The following is a 16,787-nucleotide window of genomic DNA, read 5'->3' as shown; positions in this document are numbered from 1 at the left end:
CAAGGCCACACGATTAAGCATGGTTCTGAAACCAGCATTGTCTGCAGAGTACCTATTCCTCCCATACGTTTATACTGTCTGTCTTGTTTCGTATAAAACTCTCTGCAACATCACATTATCAAAATCATGTTGGCTAAGTGTCTGGGATCCAAGATTCAAAGGCAGACTCATGGGAGATGACACAGGTGCCCCTCACCAGGCTGGATCACCTCACATTCCACTCGCAGGAGGCGAGAGAGGAAAGACAGTCCTCAAAGTGGCAGATCTACAGCTTGGATTTCTGCCACACGTGTTGGGGGGGGAGGTGTGGCATGTGGCAAGGGGTGAGGTTGGTCAGTGGCAGGTCTTTCTTCTCACTCGCTTTGGACTCTTCAATCTTCCACCGAATGTGGGGAAATACTCTCACCAAGTCAACAAGTAAACCAAACACAGGAGGAATGGAGGGGAGAAGCCTGCCTCCATCTGGCAGTGCTTTAGTCTCCAGAAGTCTATGTTTGTTACAAGCAGAGAGGCTGGAAAAACAGCACTGCTGCTGAGCATTTGACAGCACCCTTTGGCAGAGCTCCGTGTTGCAAACGTACTCAATGAGGTGTCTCGCTCTCAGCTGGTTTTCTAAAAACAAGTGCCTTCTGGCTCTGCTCCGTCTTTGTGAAGACACAAACCACACATGAGCATGGTACTCTCTGAGTATTGTGGGATACTCTCTAAGTATTGTGGCAGTGGGTTCGCAGCGGGGCTTTTCCCAGGAACTTGCTGACATTCAGAATCCTGGGCTCCCCTCCTCCCTGTTACAGCAGAGTCTGCTTGGAACGGGATCCCCAGGTGACTCCGGTCCACGGTGAGGTGTGGGAAACAGTGCTGCGGAGAATACCGTTGGTGACCTTCCCACCCTGGCCTCAGCTCCTGACGCCTGCCACCTCCTGCTGCACCCAGAACTACTAAATCAGCCACCTTCGCGCCATTCCCTAGGCCCTCTCCTTGCCTTTAGAAGGCATGCTGGCCAGGACTGAGTCGGGATCCCTTCCCCTTTTCCACCAAGCAAAACCCTTACCTACTGTGCTAGTAACATTGCAAATGTCACTTACCCTGCATGGCCCTTTAAATAAAAATTAACTTTGCAGCTCTCTTCCCCCAGGCCCGTTCTGCAGGGGCAATCATTGTTAACAACTTCTTTTGAATCTTTTTGAAATTCCTTGTGTATGTCCAAGCATCTGAAATATATTTCATCTCTTTTTTTAAAGAAATGATATCATAAATAGATGATAGATGTACACCTTGTTGATTTACATAATTTATCTCCAATCTCTTTCCTTGCTATTCCATACAGAGTATTTTGGTATGCATGCAGAGGGGCACACCCCAGTGTTCACATGATAAACACAGGTTATTTCCAGGTTTTGTTCTGTTTTTCTATTTCAAATGATGCTGGCAGCAACATCCCTTTACAAAGATTTTTTTCACTGTACAAGTTTTTCTTTGTTAAGACACAGTCTCACACAATGGCCCTGCTGAGTGGAAGGGTATATGCCTTTTAACTTTGGTAAATATTGCTAGACTTCCCTCCAAAGGTGTAGCACTGTTTTATACAACAGCCACAGCATAAGATATCTGCTTCTCACAACTTTGCCATCATTAAAAGTCACCAAATGTTTTTCTTTGTTAACCGAGAAGTGAAATCTAGGCTTGACTTTACCTGGGACTTTCCTATAGGTGTTTACTAGGTAAAACATGAAGTGTGGGGGGGAAAAGAAAACGTGCATTCTGAAAAGGGGAAATATCATGTACATGGACATATAAGGCTGGGTCTCTGGAAGTGGTTAGAGTTTGGGTAGGCAGGCAGGTGCCAGTCACACAGGGGTTGTCACACCTGCTATCGAAGGGGAGACAGATTCCCCTTCACAAGAAATGGGGAGAACATGATATTGAGAAGCTAAAACCAATGACCTTTTTCTTTCTTTCCTCCAGTTTGAGGGGACCATCTGTTCCCTGTCTAGGCACTGAATACTAGTGGTGCCCTTATAATTGGCTTATATGCTTCTAAAACCACTTTAGATAAGGTGCGTGTGGGTGTGGGAGAGTTTGGCTTATTGTCAGGAGGACAGTGCTGAGTAAATGGGGAGGATTTCGTCTTTCTTTTCTGATGTTCTCATGGCGCTGATTAATCTTAAGTTTTCTCTAATGCTTTTACTAGAAGCCCCACATTCAAAACCCACACACTCTTACTGTTACTCCACTTTCCTTTTTCCCAACATTATATAAGCACAACAATATTCTTTAGGAAATCTCAGATAGAAGATTGACAACTGATCTATTTTTCTTGCATCCCAAATTGTGATAAGCCTGACAGAATGTCTTTCAGATGCCCTATTTCACTGCTTCACTTGTTGGGCATAAAAGATAATACAATACCACATTGTTAGAAAACTATAATTTCATTTTTAAAAAGAGGATTCATTTTTTACAGACCAGCATATTGATTAAACATATTCCAGAACATGAGACATATGTGAGAAATGATGCATTTCAGGCTAAATGATTAAAATGGTGATATTAAGAGTCACTTGTTTTTCCTTAATTATCAATGGGTACCTGAAATGGGTCTAAATCTAATCATCTTGGATTTGGTTGATATTTGGATTATCATATTTCAGAGTTAAACACATTTATACACAATATTATAATTAGAAGAAATCTGCAGAATTATTTAATTTAGGATCTCAGTTGTCAAAGAATTTATCCTAGCTTGGTAGAAGAAATTTGTTTGGCTTTCTCTTTAGGTCCAAATTATTTTTCAAAGTAAGTGAAATCAGTGTAACTTTAAATTTCATTTCCTCTAATAGATGTTCCTTCCACTCTGAAGAAAAACTTCTAAATTTCTTAGGCTTTTCCAATCTCTCAAAGGATTATTTACCTGGATAATACAATTTTTAGGAACAGAGCCTGACATTTAAGCAAAAAAAAGTAAAAAAAAAAAAAAAACGGACATACGGCTGGCTAGTTACGTGAGGATATTGCATTTTTTACAAGTTATCTTGAGGGGCAGGACGGGAGAGTCCAGGTAACTGTCCATCCTTGGTTAGCCTCACGTGCCTGATCACCGGCTCCTGACTCATCAGTTCTTTGAAAGCTATTCCTTAAATCCAGCATCTTTAGAGTCTCAGAACCTGACATTGATATAAATGTCCTAGTTGCTCAGAAGATACTAGATGGACTGCCTGAGACAGGCTGATATATCTGGGAGTGTATGATGCCAAATACTATCATAAACTATTATTTTCTGAACACTTTTAATATGTAAATAAACCACTGGACATAATCTCTTTAAATTCTGACGAGGAGGTGGTACGGTTCTCCCTCGGCAGTGCAAGAAACTGAGGTTTTCAGAGACATGTGGTCTCAAAGACAAGCAGTGGTACGAAGGGGATTTTTTGACAACAAACTTGTAGCCCTGACTCCCCTGGGGCAGGACGAGGTCGACAACTTATACGACCAGTTCATTTGGAATTCATTGTATTTACTATGTATTTAATTAATCCTCTACTATAGAATACTCTTTTTTCTGAATTGATATTCTAAAATGGGAAAAATATATTTCAAGTTCTTCTCAGGTATTTCCTTTAAGATCAAATAAAGTCAGAAGTGACTGTGAGATCCCGGTGTTGGGAAACTAGTATTTTAAAAGAAGAATTTATATTTGATGTGGTGAATACCTTTTCACATTGTAACTCAGAGGAAGTCTCTACATGGAACCCAAAAGATTTTTTTCTCAAAGTAAATAAGGAAAGTAGCACGAGTGATTGAGCTTTGCAAAGAGTTCCAAATGTGTATTGTAGCCATAAATGAATCTACCTCTTCTTCCCTTTGGAATTTAACTTTTCTTTCCAAATTGCATTTGCAAGTTGCTGTTTAATTTACCAGAGTGAATAATGTTAAGTAAAGTCCAAAATGTAAAGGAACTAGATGGCAATGATAATTATTCAACATTCATTTAACAAACTCATTTGCTGATTCTCAGTATAAGTTCAACATTGTGCCACACACTGGGGCATATCGGTGAAAGGAGATGGTCTGTCGCTGGCTCAGTGTGTGTCACGAAGACAGAGCTGTGGCTGCGTCAGTGCAGGAACTCGGCTGAAGCTCAGGTTTAAGTTAAATTGAATTCAACGTCGTCTTTTAAGGGGGGCACCAATCCCATCCTCTTGGAGGTTTTGAAGACATTAAGTGACATAATACATGTGACTATGACTTGTGTAACAAATGCTGTATTGAGATCATTTAGTAATACATATTTAGTAATTTAGTAACTACTAAGTAATTTAGTAAACCTATACAGAACAAATTATGCAAATAAATACATGGTAATTTAGGAAAATGTATTAATCCTAGCAACTAAAGCAAAGAATTGGTAACATATAACAGTCCTTACACTCTTTGAAAGTCTTTGGAGCAGGAAGACCTTGAAATAGGTCTTAATAAAAAACAGTTAGAAATTATACTCACCAATGTGTTCAAAATACATATGCTATTGAGTCTTGTCTTGTCAAATAGTGGAAAGAGAAGTGGATGTGGCATCTGGAGAGCTGGAGCCTTTATTTTCTTATCTGTAAAAGGATAACAGTAATGGCATAAATCCTACACAGTGGCTGAGGTTTCAGAAAAGGTCGTGTCTATAAAATGACTTGGGACACAGATACAGTCATTCAAACATAAGCTTTTGTTATTTTGATTAATCAAAATATAGCTATCTGGTATATTTTTTATACCTACATTTTAGATTTAGTCCTGTAATTCACAGATATCTCATAACAACACAGTCTGAATTTATAGTACAGTGTATTGAATTTTTAACACTGGGGAAAAACACATGTGTGCATGTGTGTGTGTGTGTGGTGTGTGGCTTATCTATATCCATCATGCATTTCAACTCCATAAAATGTCCACATAGAATTGCTGAACTGTTGAGGTAACAGTTCATGGGCAGGTATAATAAAATTCTGAGACTCTAGCATGCAAATGTGTAATTTTAAGGGCCAAGAGCTGTCATATCAATATGACTTCTAAAGACATGTAAATGAATTTAAATTCATTTTAAGCCCCATGACTTTATGATTTTATGATTATATAATATGACGCCAGTGCCTTTCATGAAGGTGAGATGGTCTTCAACTGAAGACCCTGTAACTTCTAAACTCTTCGTGAGATTTGGACATTTACATCTGGATATAACAGCTGTGGAAAGCTGGAATACAATGCAAGCTAGAAGGAGAAGAGTGTTTGGGACACTAAGAGCATTTTTCAAGGAGAGAGTGAGGAGCAGAGATGGGAGAAAAGGGAGAGAAAATAAGAGGAAGAGTCCAAATATTTAACTCTTAACTCCAAACCATCTATTAACTCCGAGAGATGATTGTAATGGATAAATCTGGTAGAAACTAGTGACAGATGGAATCTGGGACACTTTCTAGAGTGATGAGGTAGACACATGCAGCCAGGACTCCAGGACATGGAGGGATACAGGATTTTAAGTCCCTGAGAAGTTGAAAAAGGGTTTGAACTTCCACAGAGGGGAATTGGTAGGTATTTGAGAAAATTATATCTAGATGTTCAAGGGATTGAAGAGCCCCAGCTTACTCCTGGGTCACTCAAATATATATTTACTTGTAATTTTTAACTCACCTGCTTTCAAAAGAAGAAATAATACATTTGTTGCATTATTTAGTATAATAGACCTTTACTCAGGGGAGTTAACCTAGGCCAATGGCTCTCAAACTTGGAGAGGGCATAGGGAGGGCTTGAGGAGGTACGAGGGTCAGTCATGCCTTGTGGGCAGATGTGTTCATGTCTGGACATATTTTTGATTGTCATACTTGAGGGTTGCTACCGTCATCTTATCAGTAAGGCCAGGGATGCTCCACATTCTATGATGTATAAGACAGATCCCACAGCAAAGGATATCTGACCCAAAATGTTTTTGGTGCCAAGCTGAGAAACCTTGATTTAAGCCAATGTACCATTTTACAAATGAGAAATCGAACATCAGAGAGGTCCATGACATATGCCAACTCACACAGGGAGCAAACAGAAGAGATGGGCCCTTTAGTGTTTTCTCATCACACTGTGTAATTTTAGAAGCTAAAAATAGAACTGTTGGAAAACAAGGCTTCTTATGTACAAATTGAGGCTTAAGATGCACTAAAGAATTGCATACACCCTTAAGACAAAATATTGGTTAAAATGGAAAATCTGGCCCACCAGGTAAACAGAGAATTATGTAACACATAATGGATTGTATGCAGTAAAAACTATTTCCATGATATTTAACCAAAGTCCTGCCCAGCATAGTGACTCTCAAACTTTAGCATGCTTCACAACTACCTGGAGGGCTTGTTAAAAGACAAATTGCTCCATCCAACCCCAGAAATTCTGATTCAGTAAGTCTGAGCGAGGCCTGGGAATCTGCATTTCTAACAATATGTTGCGCCTACTGTACAGGAGATCACACTGTTAGAATCACTCACTGGCCTAGTGTTTGGTAGGTACCCAATAAATGTTGGCCTAATATTATAGTTATTCAAAAATATAATCTTACCAAAAAATGTAATCTCACTTTAACATAAATTAATGGTGCTAATTTATACTTAGCAAAATACAATCTGTGATGCCAGAACCACAACTAACTTTAGATCTCATTTAACTCAAATCCCTTCTTTAGAAACGAAGAAATTAACAGATTTTTAAGCTTTATTACCAGAAAAAAAGAATCCCTTTTAGTAATAGCCAATAAAACAGTATTGAATGAAAATCATTTATAGACAATTTGGGTACCAACAGCATTATCCTAAAGATATATAAACTTGAAGATTGTAAGTACAACTAAATACGCATGCATTATTTTTAACATTACATATATATGGAATATTCTAATTGCCAGACTGAGTAAAACCTGGTCTGATGAGGCTCTTATGCCAAGCTTAGACTATGGGGAAATGCCTATTGACATCAGGAATATCAAATAAGGCCCTGAGGGACCATAACTGTCTCTTCAAATTATATGGGGAAACATGAGCATTTTTAATTAAATATAGCATAAAATTATATGTAATAATTCCCATTATAAATCATCAAGGTGCTACTGTTCATCACGATCAACAGCGTGAAAAGAACCCCAGAATAACTTCAGTTCAGTTAACACTCATTTTCATTCCTTTCATTGGTTAAAAAGAATGAAGAAATTTCAGATGCCCAAGAACTACCTGTTCCCCTGGTGAGCGTGCTCTTTACAACCTGCCTCGTGCCAGTCCCATTTAGAGACACCCAGTGACTGAACACTGAGTTTTCCATTTATCTTTTTTAACAGTGGAGACAGTTTACACCACCTTTCTTGTCCTAACTCAGGACATCCTGTCCAGGGCTCCGAACCTGGGTTGCCAAGGGCACAGGGAAAGCCAGGCCCTCTCCAACGTGCTGCATCTGTGTTCTACTTCTTAAACATTCAGCTGTCTTTCAAATGAGTTTCCATCTGTGGTGCCATCGTCTCCGGTTAAGTCTTATTAAAATTCCTTGCCAAGATCCCACAGCTGCCGCAGTCTCACCCTGCTACTTCTCCAGGGCTTTTCTGCAGCAGTCAATAGAGGCCTGTTTTTTAACTCATTCGCATACAGGGTACAGTGGGAGAATCTAAACAGAATCAGTGCTATACTGTTTCTACTTTTAATCATAGAGGGAATAACCACTCAAGTCAAACCTGGGATTGTGCCTCCAAGTGCCCTAAACACAGCACAGTTTGAACCAATGCAGGTCACCCAACACCAACCAGTGCTTGTATCGAACGATGCTTGTACTGCAGGATTCACCTTGAAACTAAGTAGGCAGGATTTATTACCTGCTGAAGTCACACAATTGCCAGGTTGTGCAGGCTCTGTCCTCATGTTGTCATAAACAATCACAACAGAAGACACATTCAGCAAAACATACAGCTCATTTGCAAGGGAAGCAAATTTGCAATCAGACAAGGGCAACAGCCAAGAATGGCAGGAAATCCCTTTGAGCTAATAGCCCCATCTAATAATAATGCTCTCCTACACCTCCGAGCAAATGGATCACAGGCAGGGCTTAAACGGTCAAATCAACATTCATCCTCAGGGTTAGAGAGAGATGCTGCTTAATTAGTAAACCCTAATTAATGATTCATTTACTCCTTAAAGTGTTTTAAAACCAGGATTGCTAGAAGACTTACTGTACTTATTCAAGCATGCTGACAGAACTGGAATCTCTTAGTAATCTCTCCCTGCACCTCTCAGCATGGCTGACAGGCATCTGCCAAGACTATAGCATATAAATCATTGAATCATGCAAAAATATTTACCCCCAGAAGATGTAGTAAAAGCTCAGCTTCCTCCAGCTTCCACGGCCCCTGAAGTGTTAATCTGGAGGAACAGTTCCATGAGTTTTCACGGGCCAGCAATGTGTCTCCTACACTTGACCTAGACAGCCTTACATAACGAAGCATCGGGGCCGGGGAGCTCGCTGAATGGCATCACCAGCAAGAGTAAGAAGTATTGGCAGCTGCAGGCAGGCGGGCAGGCTGGGCGTTTGCATGGAAATCATGAAACCTTGTCTTTCTCTTCTGAAATGTTTTGGAAGGAGAGTTAATAGCTTGGAAACAGATCTTGTTCTTTTTGTGGGAAGAATGACCAGAAGCATAAAAGCTAAATCTTCCAGCAAAAGCAACACACCTCTTTCAGTGTTTGCAATAAACCGAACAGAGCAAATTGCTGGCTGTAACGTACTGTGCCATGGCACCTAAAATGAAGGGGATGGTAATGACTGAAAGGCTGCCACCGAGAGCTTCTGTCTGCCTTTAACTCATTGTGGTGAGTATGGGGCATGTGTGTGTGTGTGAGAGTCACAGCCAGAGGTGTGAGGTGGCTGTAAGATGAAAACTAAAGGATTTGTAGAATGTTCATGTTTCTTAACTACCTTGTTATAAGCAAGATGATAGCGTTTTTAATCTTGTATATTAAATTCAGAATGGGGTGGGTTAAGCTGGTCAAGTTTAATGTGTTTCAATTTCAGATATTTTCAATTAAGTGATAAGAAAACCAGGTACTTCTCTGTGGGGTGTGCAGATAACTGTTGGATGTGTGGATATGTTAGTTACATCTGAATTTCATCATTCAGATTTGGCATATAATGAGCATTTTTCTAGACTTCAAAAGCAATTTCTTGGAATAGGCAGGAGGATCCCTGTGCTTTTAAGTAAGGTTAGTCACTCTCTCCTAGATAAACAGGGAATACTTTGAAATAGCAAATTAAAAACAATGTACTCTCCATCTAATACTCATCCGATGATCTCAAATGTGTTCAATACAAGTTGCGTCATTAAAAGCTGGCAATAATAAAACCAGTTCTCTGTTCCAATCCTGGGTCCAGTGATAGTGACATTAATACAAGATGGTATTATAGTGTTTAATTATATATAAAATTGTGATCTGATATGAGATGTGGGCTAAGATGTATAATTCCTGAGGCAACAGAAATAGAGAAGCCATGCATCATTTACAAATAATGTGCTGCTTTGAGTGGGGAGACTTGTCTACTCAGGCATCACATTGAGAACACAACAGGGAAATAAGAGAGTTTTACGTCTATGCAACAATGCACTGATCTAGTTCCACCCCATCATTTAACCTCTGGGGAAACTGAGGTAGAAAGAAGGTAAATGATGTGCCTAAGGTGACACAGAGGAAGAGGTGAGTGGAGAAGTGATTTCCTAATACTTACTGATATTTTGCCAGTGACGTTAAGAGTCAGTAATTGTGGTAGAGAGGCCTGATGTACAATTTAATTACAGAAATGACAGAAAACAAAGTAGAGTGGCACTTAATATTTGCTGTTAGCAGTAGCCTGACTTTGGAAAAACAAGTCCTGTTGTGGATGGAATGACACCGTTTATTCAATTATTTCTCACAACTATAATGAACATCTTGGGACAGCATTTAAGTAAGTTTTCAAATTATGAAGTAATTTCTCTAAATCTGAGCATCTAGTGATGGGTACCATGTTGGTAGTTCAGATCCTCTTCTTTTGTTAATGTTGGTTGTGGTGTTGGGCTTAGTCTTCTAATGGAGAGCTGGTGTACATGAAATAAACCCATAGGCAGCAAAGAACTGGAAAATAGAATGTTTTTAGAAAGATTTGTCTTCTTATTTTCAAGTAAACTGAGCCTCTTGTAGTCAGGCACTTGTTTTTCATCCTTGCATCCCTGCCCCCAGCACAGTGCTTCCTGGGCCCCCAGTAAATGTTTGCCAAATGAATAATTGGAAGGGAGAAATGCACTCATAATAATCCATGTGTGAGAGTTGTGTAGGTTATTTATTGCCTGGTGGAGTTCTTTGGAAGTCATTTTAAGGAATGCCTAAAAATCATTTATGAATATGTCAGTTTAATAACTGTCAAAGTAAATGAATGCTTTTGAAATACCTGCTTGGAAACTGTTCTTATAAAAAAATTTTAGCATTCTCCTTGCAATCTAATTGGATCAGCTTGGCATAGGTTTGATAGCTCATCAAAGATTATGCAACTTTTATTAGGTTAGCCAAAGAGAGGTTTTGTGTTTTTCAAGTGACATTAAGGTAGGACTTCACAGTCCCTGCAGACCCACAGTCCACAGAGGTCTAAGCTCATTTTTCCTTCCCCTTAGCCATGCTTCGCATGTGGCTTTCATCCCCTTATTTGTTGCCTTGTGGTCTCAAAATGGCTGCCTTACCTCCAGCATCCTGACTACATTCCAGGTGGAGGACATGTGCAAAAGGCAAAAGGCAAGTGCCAGCTAAATCACCCTTTCTCCAAGAGATTTCCCAAATCATCTAGAGACTGATTTAAGACTGTTATGAGTCCTACTGTGAAAAATGCCATCTCTCCTATGAGGGAGGCTGGAATGATTGTGTTTTCAGCTGAGCCCACTGCCATCCCATTAAAGCTGGGGCTCTGTTTTTAAGGCAAAGGGTGTTGCTTCCCCAATATCCATTCTCCCTTAGCATATAATTTTGGTAGTTCTGGTAAAATTCTAAAGCATGATTAATTAGTTTAAGCTGATTTATCTTCCCAAAGAAGGAAAAGGCTTTTCCTTTTATGTCTGAGTTTTTTATGGAAAAAATTACCCAGCTTTTGCAATAGAATGTTACTTGGGTAGTAATGGGTTTGTAACTACACTGTAGTCAAATAGATGCAAAGAGAAAATCATAAACTTTTCAGAATGAAAGAAGGAAAATAATCCCATGTACCATTTCACCCTATTAATCCCCAAAGTGAGGTTATTTTCTTTCTGAAAAGATTCTGACTATGGAAGAACAAATGGATACTGAGTTACAGCTCTAACCCTTGAAATGTCTGCAATTACTAAGTAAAATGATGTCTCACTAATTTAGAAGAGGCTTTGCATCATTGTTTTCAGTTCTGCCTATTGCTGGATTTGGACTGAAAAACACGTGGCTCCTCCCACTAGACTTTATAAGATACCCAATTACGTCACAATTATGACTCTCTCAGCCAGAAGCTGTTCTTCATAATGAGGCAAGGGACAATACTGACGTATTTTAAAAGACCTGGGACAAGATGGCCCCTCAAACCAAAAGTTTAAACTTGTAGAAGCCCCCTGGACAGGCTAGAATAGAAGCACGTAAGGGAAAAATGATGGCATTCTTAGTTTCTATTAAACTCAGTTTTTCTATGGAAGACAGTTGACTTCTGAATCATAGTCAAGTCACAGTCACCTTGAAATAACTGGTTCAGAACAAAATTGAATATTGTCTTAACTGCTTCTACACCAAAAAGCTACATGGAGCATGGCATTCATTTCACTTTCTTACACAAATAAATAGAGAAAATACTTTGCCAAAAATGTAGACTATATACAGCCTACTGGACAGAACAAGGTTAAAATATGCTTAGTAACTGGAAGGTACAAGTTTTATGAGTCACAAACTCAAGGGAGGACAAAGCTGCACCTTTCTTCATTTTCCTATAAATGAATTTAACTTTTATTTTAATGCCCCATTTTTGCCTAATGGCAGAAAATTTAATTATTTCTAGGTCGGCCCAATCACTTTAGTGCTGTTTCAGTTATCTCAGGTTTAGCTTAGTAAAAATGAAAGATTTAAATTTTGGCCTTTTATGGTAAGTAGGGCAACACTAGCTGCAGCAGATACACCCGGAAGTCCTGGTGCCTCAGCACAGTGAAGTCATATTTCTTGCTCGTCCGAAGTTCTGTGTGCTTGTTCCCGACTGGCAGGTGGCCTTCCACGTGGTCATTCATGCCTCTGGGTATTCAGAGTCAGCCAAGGGACGGGAAAGATGCGAGAGTCACATGGTCCCACCCGGATGCAGTGGAGGGCTGAGAAAGGTGGTCCCCAGCTGCGCGGCCACCTCTCAGAAGGGAGCGCGAGTTACTGTGGCCACCAAGCTATATCTGCCTACCTTTCATCTTTGCAATTGAAGCATTTAAAAAACCTTTTTCTCTTACCCAAAGAGATCAGATAAGTTTTAGTATTTGTGTACTATAGTACCTGGAAGTCAGGTCTATAATTGTACCTTTTAAGTTAAGTACCCCACATTGCAGCCATTCCACATGCTATGAGAAACATGGCTGGTCCATACAAACCTTGAAAGGATGGTTTCTGAACCTGTTCTGAGCACAGTGTCCAGCTAACCCTTGGACATCAGCTTGGTATTTGAGAACAGGAGTAGAGCTATCAGGAAAGCACACTTATCAGAAATTCTCAGCAGACCTTTCTCTGGGCCAGATATTTTACCAGAGGCCAGCTAATGCGGTGACTCAGGTGGGTGGTGGCCAGCACTGATGAGGTCCTCTTCGGTTCTGGTCCTTGCTGGGGTTTTGAGCATCTGTTGCTCTGAACCAGACTCCCAGCAGGAGGAAGAGAGAGGGAGGGAGGGAAGGAGAAAAGGAGACAGGGAGAGAAGCAGCAAGGGGAAGAACACGCCAGGGTGTTTGTAGACTGATGATTTTTTCAGTCTTGGATTCTCTTCTGAACCCGCTAGGTCATATTCAAAGCGGGCATTCTGCTTAAACTAGAAAGAGGCAGCCTTTAGGGAAAGCTTTCTGTTCTCCGTCCCAGCTACCAGTCTTCATTCAACACACACACACCCCAGAAATTCTAAATTTTTAAATAAAAAGGAAAATCATCTAGGTCAGACTATGTGTGTGGATGGGTGCCAGGGGAAGAAGGAGGAGGCACGTGTTCCATTTCTGTCCTTTCTGGTGTTTTCTCTTTTCTAGCTTGGTTTCCCAAGCTAGATGTCAGAACATGCAGGCACCCTGAGGCATCACCCAGATGCGTTCGATTATCTGTAATACAGCTCTCAAGGGCTGACACAACCCCACTGACTTTTCCTTTCTGGAATCCCACTTTCTATTTCCATATAGTCACTTGACTCCACAGAGTAAATCTCCACGTAGTAAACTTTCCGCAGGAATTCTCTAAATCTATGAACAATTCCAAAAGGAACAGACCAGTCAAAAGAAACTGCTTACTTTCTTACCCACTTATCTTGGCCAGTGTTCTAATCTCACTGACGTGCTCACAGACGTGAGGAATCTTTACACCGTCTCATGCCTCAGTGACCTTGCTCAGGCTCCTCTCTCTGTTGCAGCCACTCATCTCCCTGCACCCCAACAAGCCACCTTTGCCATCGCATCCTCAGTCCTTTCCTGTCCTCAGTGAAACCTATTAGGTTTAAGGATCTGTTTTTCTTTTTTTAAACAGCATTTGCTGATCCATCCACCCCACCCAGGTGGAAATTATTACTGCTTGTTGGGATATTACTGTGACCTATAAAGCCCTGTGTGCTTAGATTGCACTATGTTAAGCATATTTGCTTATGTGCCATTTCCCTCAGCTACCTGGTTAAGTATTTTAAAATACTCAAGACTGTGTTGTAATCATCTTAGAATTTCCAGCACCTAAAATAGAGCCTTGCTGGGACACACTCTACATTAAATAACTGTTTCTTGAAATAAAAGCATGCAACTATTAAGAAGAATGAAGATGAACCCCATCTACTTTAAGAAAACCAAACATAGACAACATGGATTTATTAAATAGAAAATACTAAGAATAATGGTATATCCTATAAACAGATGCTTCATTTGGTAAGATATCACCAAACTGTCACTGCATCTGCCATTTACTAGTTCTTTGCACTCAATTTATCCAGAAAAAAAAAAATTAATTTCTTAAGCAATATCCATACCTCAAAAATCCAATTGCAGGCAATGGCTGGACTTCTTTTAAAAAAGCAAATGATCATCTGGTTATAGTAGCAGCTGGACTCTGACTGTTTTCTACATATTTTAGTAAATCCATATGTAGGTATTAAAACATGCTTCTCTCTTTTGAGAAGCTCGACATGGATAGTCTATTTGAAAAGAGTACTTTAAAAATTATACAAATGATATCTATTATTAACAGAGTTTAAATTTAACATTTTGTCCTATACAAGATGATTCAATCCAAAAACTCATTTGGTCTATAAGTTTACTCTTATAATAATCACGATAGGTGTTAAATAGATTTCATCACCCTATCCTACCTCTCGTTTTATTAAAAAATGATGGAGAAAGAGTATGCATGATTCTTCCAAGACCTTCCAGTTAGATTGCCCTTCCCTTCTAATTAATTTGCTTTTGGAATTTATGTTTTCTCAGGATGGGCCTCTGTTCTGTTCGATGTGCTTGGTAAAATTTTTAGTGCATCAGCAAATCAAGCAAACATTTCCAGTGTACCACCCTTTATTGTTTCTGCAAAGTCCTCAGGCGTTTTTAGTCAGAATTCCAAATTAAGCTATTGTATTTGGAATCCAGCTTTAGAAATGCTGTCTTCACATAGCAATTCTTGGCTTATTATATATTTTGATGTGAAAATCTGTGAACACACAGAGCTCTAAACCAGCAGAACTTCCTTTACAAAAGGTCAGAGTTGTCCTGGAGGCAGAGAATTAAGGCGGTAGATACTGAACTATCTGAACTAACTGGGTAACCCAGGCCTCATCTGTTTTCCACCCCCTGACTTTTCAGCTGGAGAGAGACTTGGGAAAATTAGATGACTTTCCTGAGGTTACGTAGCTAGATGTCCCCAGGGCTTGGCCAACATATAGAATTTCTTGACTAAGGTCAAATAAATGAAAATCAATTATGGAAGTGAACAATAAACAGCCCAGAGTTTTTTGTAGATATAGCCAGATTATAAAAAATTTAAAATGTATTCCATTTAGCAAAACCTCTAAACATGTTTTTCGTATTGACATTATGTATGCTGAGTCATCCTCTGCTTGTCCTTTTAAAACTGAAGTTGATGAGAATACTGGGTTAATGACAGATACATATGCTTACTACTTTACAATGCACGTTCATATATTTGATCCCCTAGAGACCTAGGTCCTTACCAGGTCCACACGAGGTATCTAGGATCAACACTTACTGTTTCAATGTCTCTGTTAAGATGGACCCCAGGTCATAAAACTTTGCATGCAGTATTCCTGACTGCACGTTACACGGTAGGATTCTACTCATCAAGTGTAGGGTCACATGGATGTGAAGTGAAAAATGTGAGTGATGAACATCCAATCTTAACCCCAACCTGCCATAGGGCATCCATATTACCATGCAGGCCTCCACTTAGACTTTGGGAAGAGAATCTCAGGATTTCAGAGACGGGCTCAGACTTGTGAAATCCAGTGGTGAAGAGATCTTCAGAACTGCCAAGCTCCATTATTATTCTGAGTAACAATTAGTCCCCAGATGATTTTTATTTTAAGGAAGAAAATCTCAGAAGTGATTAGTCAACTAGCCAGACAGCTGCAGATGTCTTTGGATTTAAAAACATCGCCTTCTCTGCAGAGGACAGGCAGCAGGGCTCCAAACGCAAGCACATTTCTCATACACAAGAAACCACTGTGTCAGCATCTTAATTAGGTAGAAAAAGTTTGCCTCTAATTCCAGTATTAAGGCACATTATAAATCAAGCAACCACAGGATTTGGGGGTTGGAGGAAGCCCTACTTTTGCTCTTGCTCCACATGGCTAGCTTGGCAAACACAGAAGATGCAGTTTGACTTCAATTAGTACTCCTTCTTAAGGAAAAAATATTTCTAGAACACATTCCAACCCATATCTTCCCTTACTAATATAAGACAGTTCTCAAAGGTAATATGTTAATAGTTTGATATTTAACTTTTAAGCCCCACTTAATGATTCATCTTTAATAAACAATAACATTTGCTATATAGGAGTGTTAAACACACATAAGCTATTTCTTAACATAAATTTCTTCTCTGAAACAAAGCAGAGAAAATATTGCTTATAAGAAATGCCACATCTGGACCATATTCTCTCTAAAATACTGGTTCCCTAGCATCTAGGGTGAATTTTGTAGGAGGAAAATGAGACTAATAATGCCTTTTTCACAGAATTATAAATTTTAGAGGAAAAATATAGTTAGTCATGAGTCATGATGGGTGGTTAATAATGTTCACTTCTATCTCTCTTGCCTCCCTCATGTACAGGTATGATTTTTGATCCCTGGCCGGCCAAAGGAAAACTATTTTTATCCAAGCAACACTTTAAACTAAATTGGAAATCTCTTTGAATTTCTTTTTTAAAAATTCCTTTTTATTCTCACTTCTCTGTACCAGAAGGTGGTAGAGCTGGAAGTGTCCCTTTCTCAGAGAAAGCTTACTTTCAGCAGGTGTGATCTGCTGACTGACCGAAATTTT

The 16,787-nt window shown here is 39.6% G+C and overlaps 1 protein-coding gene and 1 long non-coding RNA gene across 2 annotated transcripts in view; one reads left to right on the top strand and one right to left on the bottom strand.

The window, feature by feature from the left end:
* LOC118911834 (sodium channel protein type 1 subunit alpha) overlaps window positions 1-8,461 on the bottom strand; it is a 126,702-nt gene extending 118,241 nt beyond the window's left edge. Inside the window, exons 1-2 of the mRNA XM_057505463.1 lie at window positions 8,363-8,461; window positions 4,501-4,601 (exon numbers count right to left, since the gene is read on the bottom strand). The gene's annotated coding sequence lies outside the window, so the exon portion shown is untranslated. The remainder of the gene's footprint in view (window positions 1-4,500; window positions 4,602-8,362) is intronic.
* Window positions 8,462-8,642: 181 nt separating this feature from the next.
* LOC118911840 (uncharacterized) overlaps window positions 8,643-16,787 on the top strand; it is a 96,359-nt gene continuing 88,214 nt past the window's right edge. Inside the window, exon 1 of the long non-coding RNA XR_005024618.2 lies at window positions 8,643-8,870. This is a non-coding gene — a long non-coding RNA (uncharacterized LOC118911840). The remainder of the gene's footprint in view (window positions 8,871-16,787) is intronic.

Source organism: Manis pentadactyla, chromosome 8 (genome assembly GCF_030020395.1).
Source record: "Manis pentadactyla isolate mManPen7 chromosome 8, mManPen7.hap1, whole genome shotgun sequence".
Lineage (NCBI taxonomy): Eukaryota > Metazoa > Chordata > Mammalia > Pholidota > Manidae > Manis > Manis pentadactyla.
The sequence above is the reverse complement of the archived record's forward strand: the minus strand, read 5'-3'. Positions and strand labels throughout refer to the sequence as shown.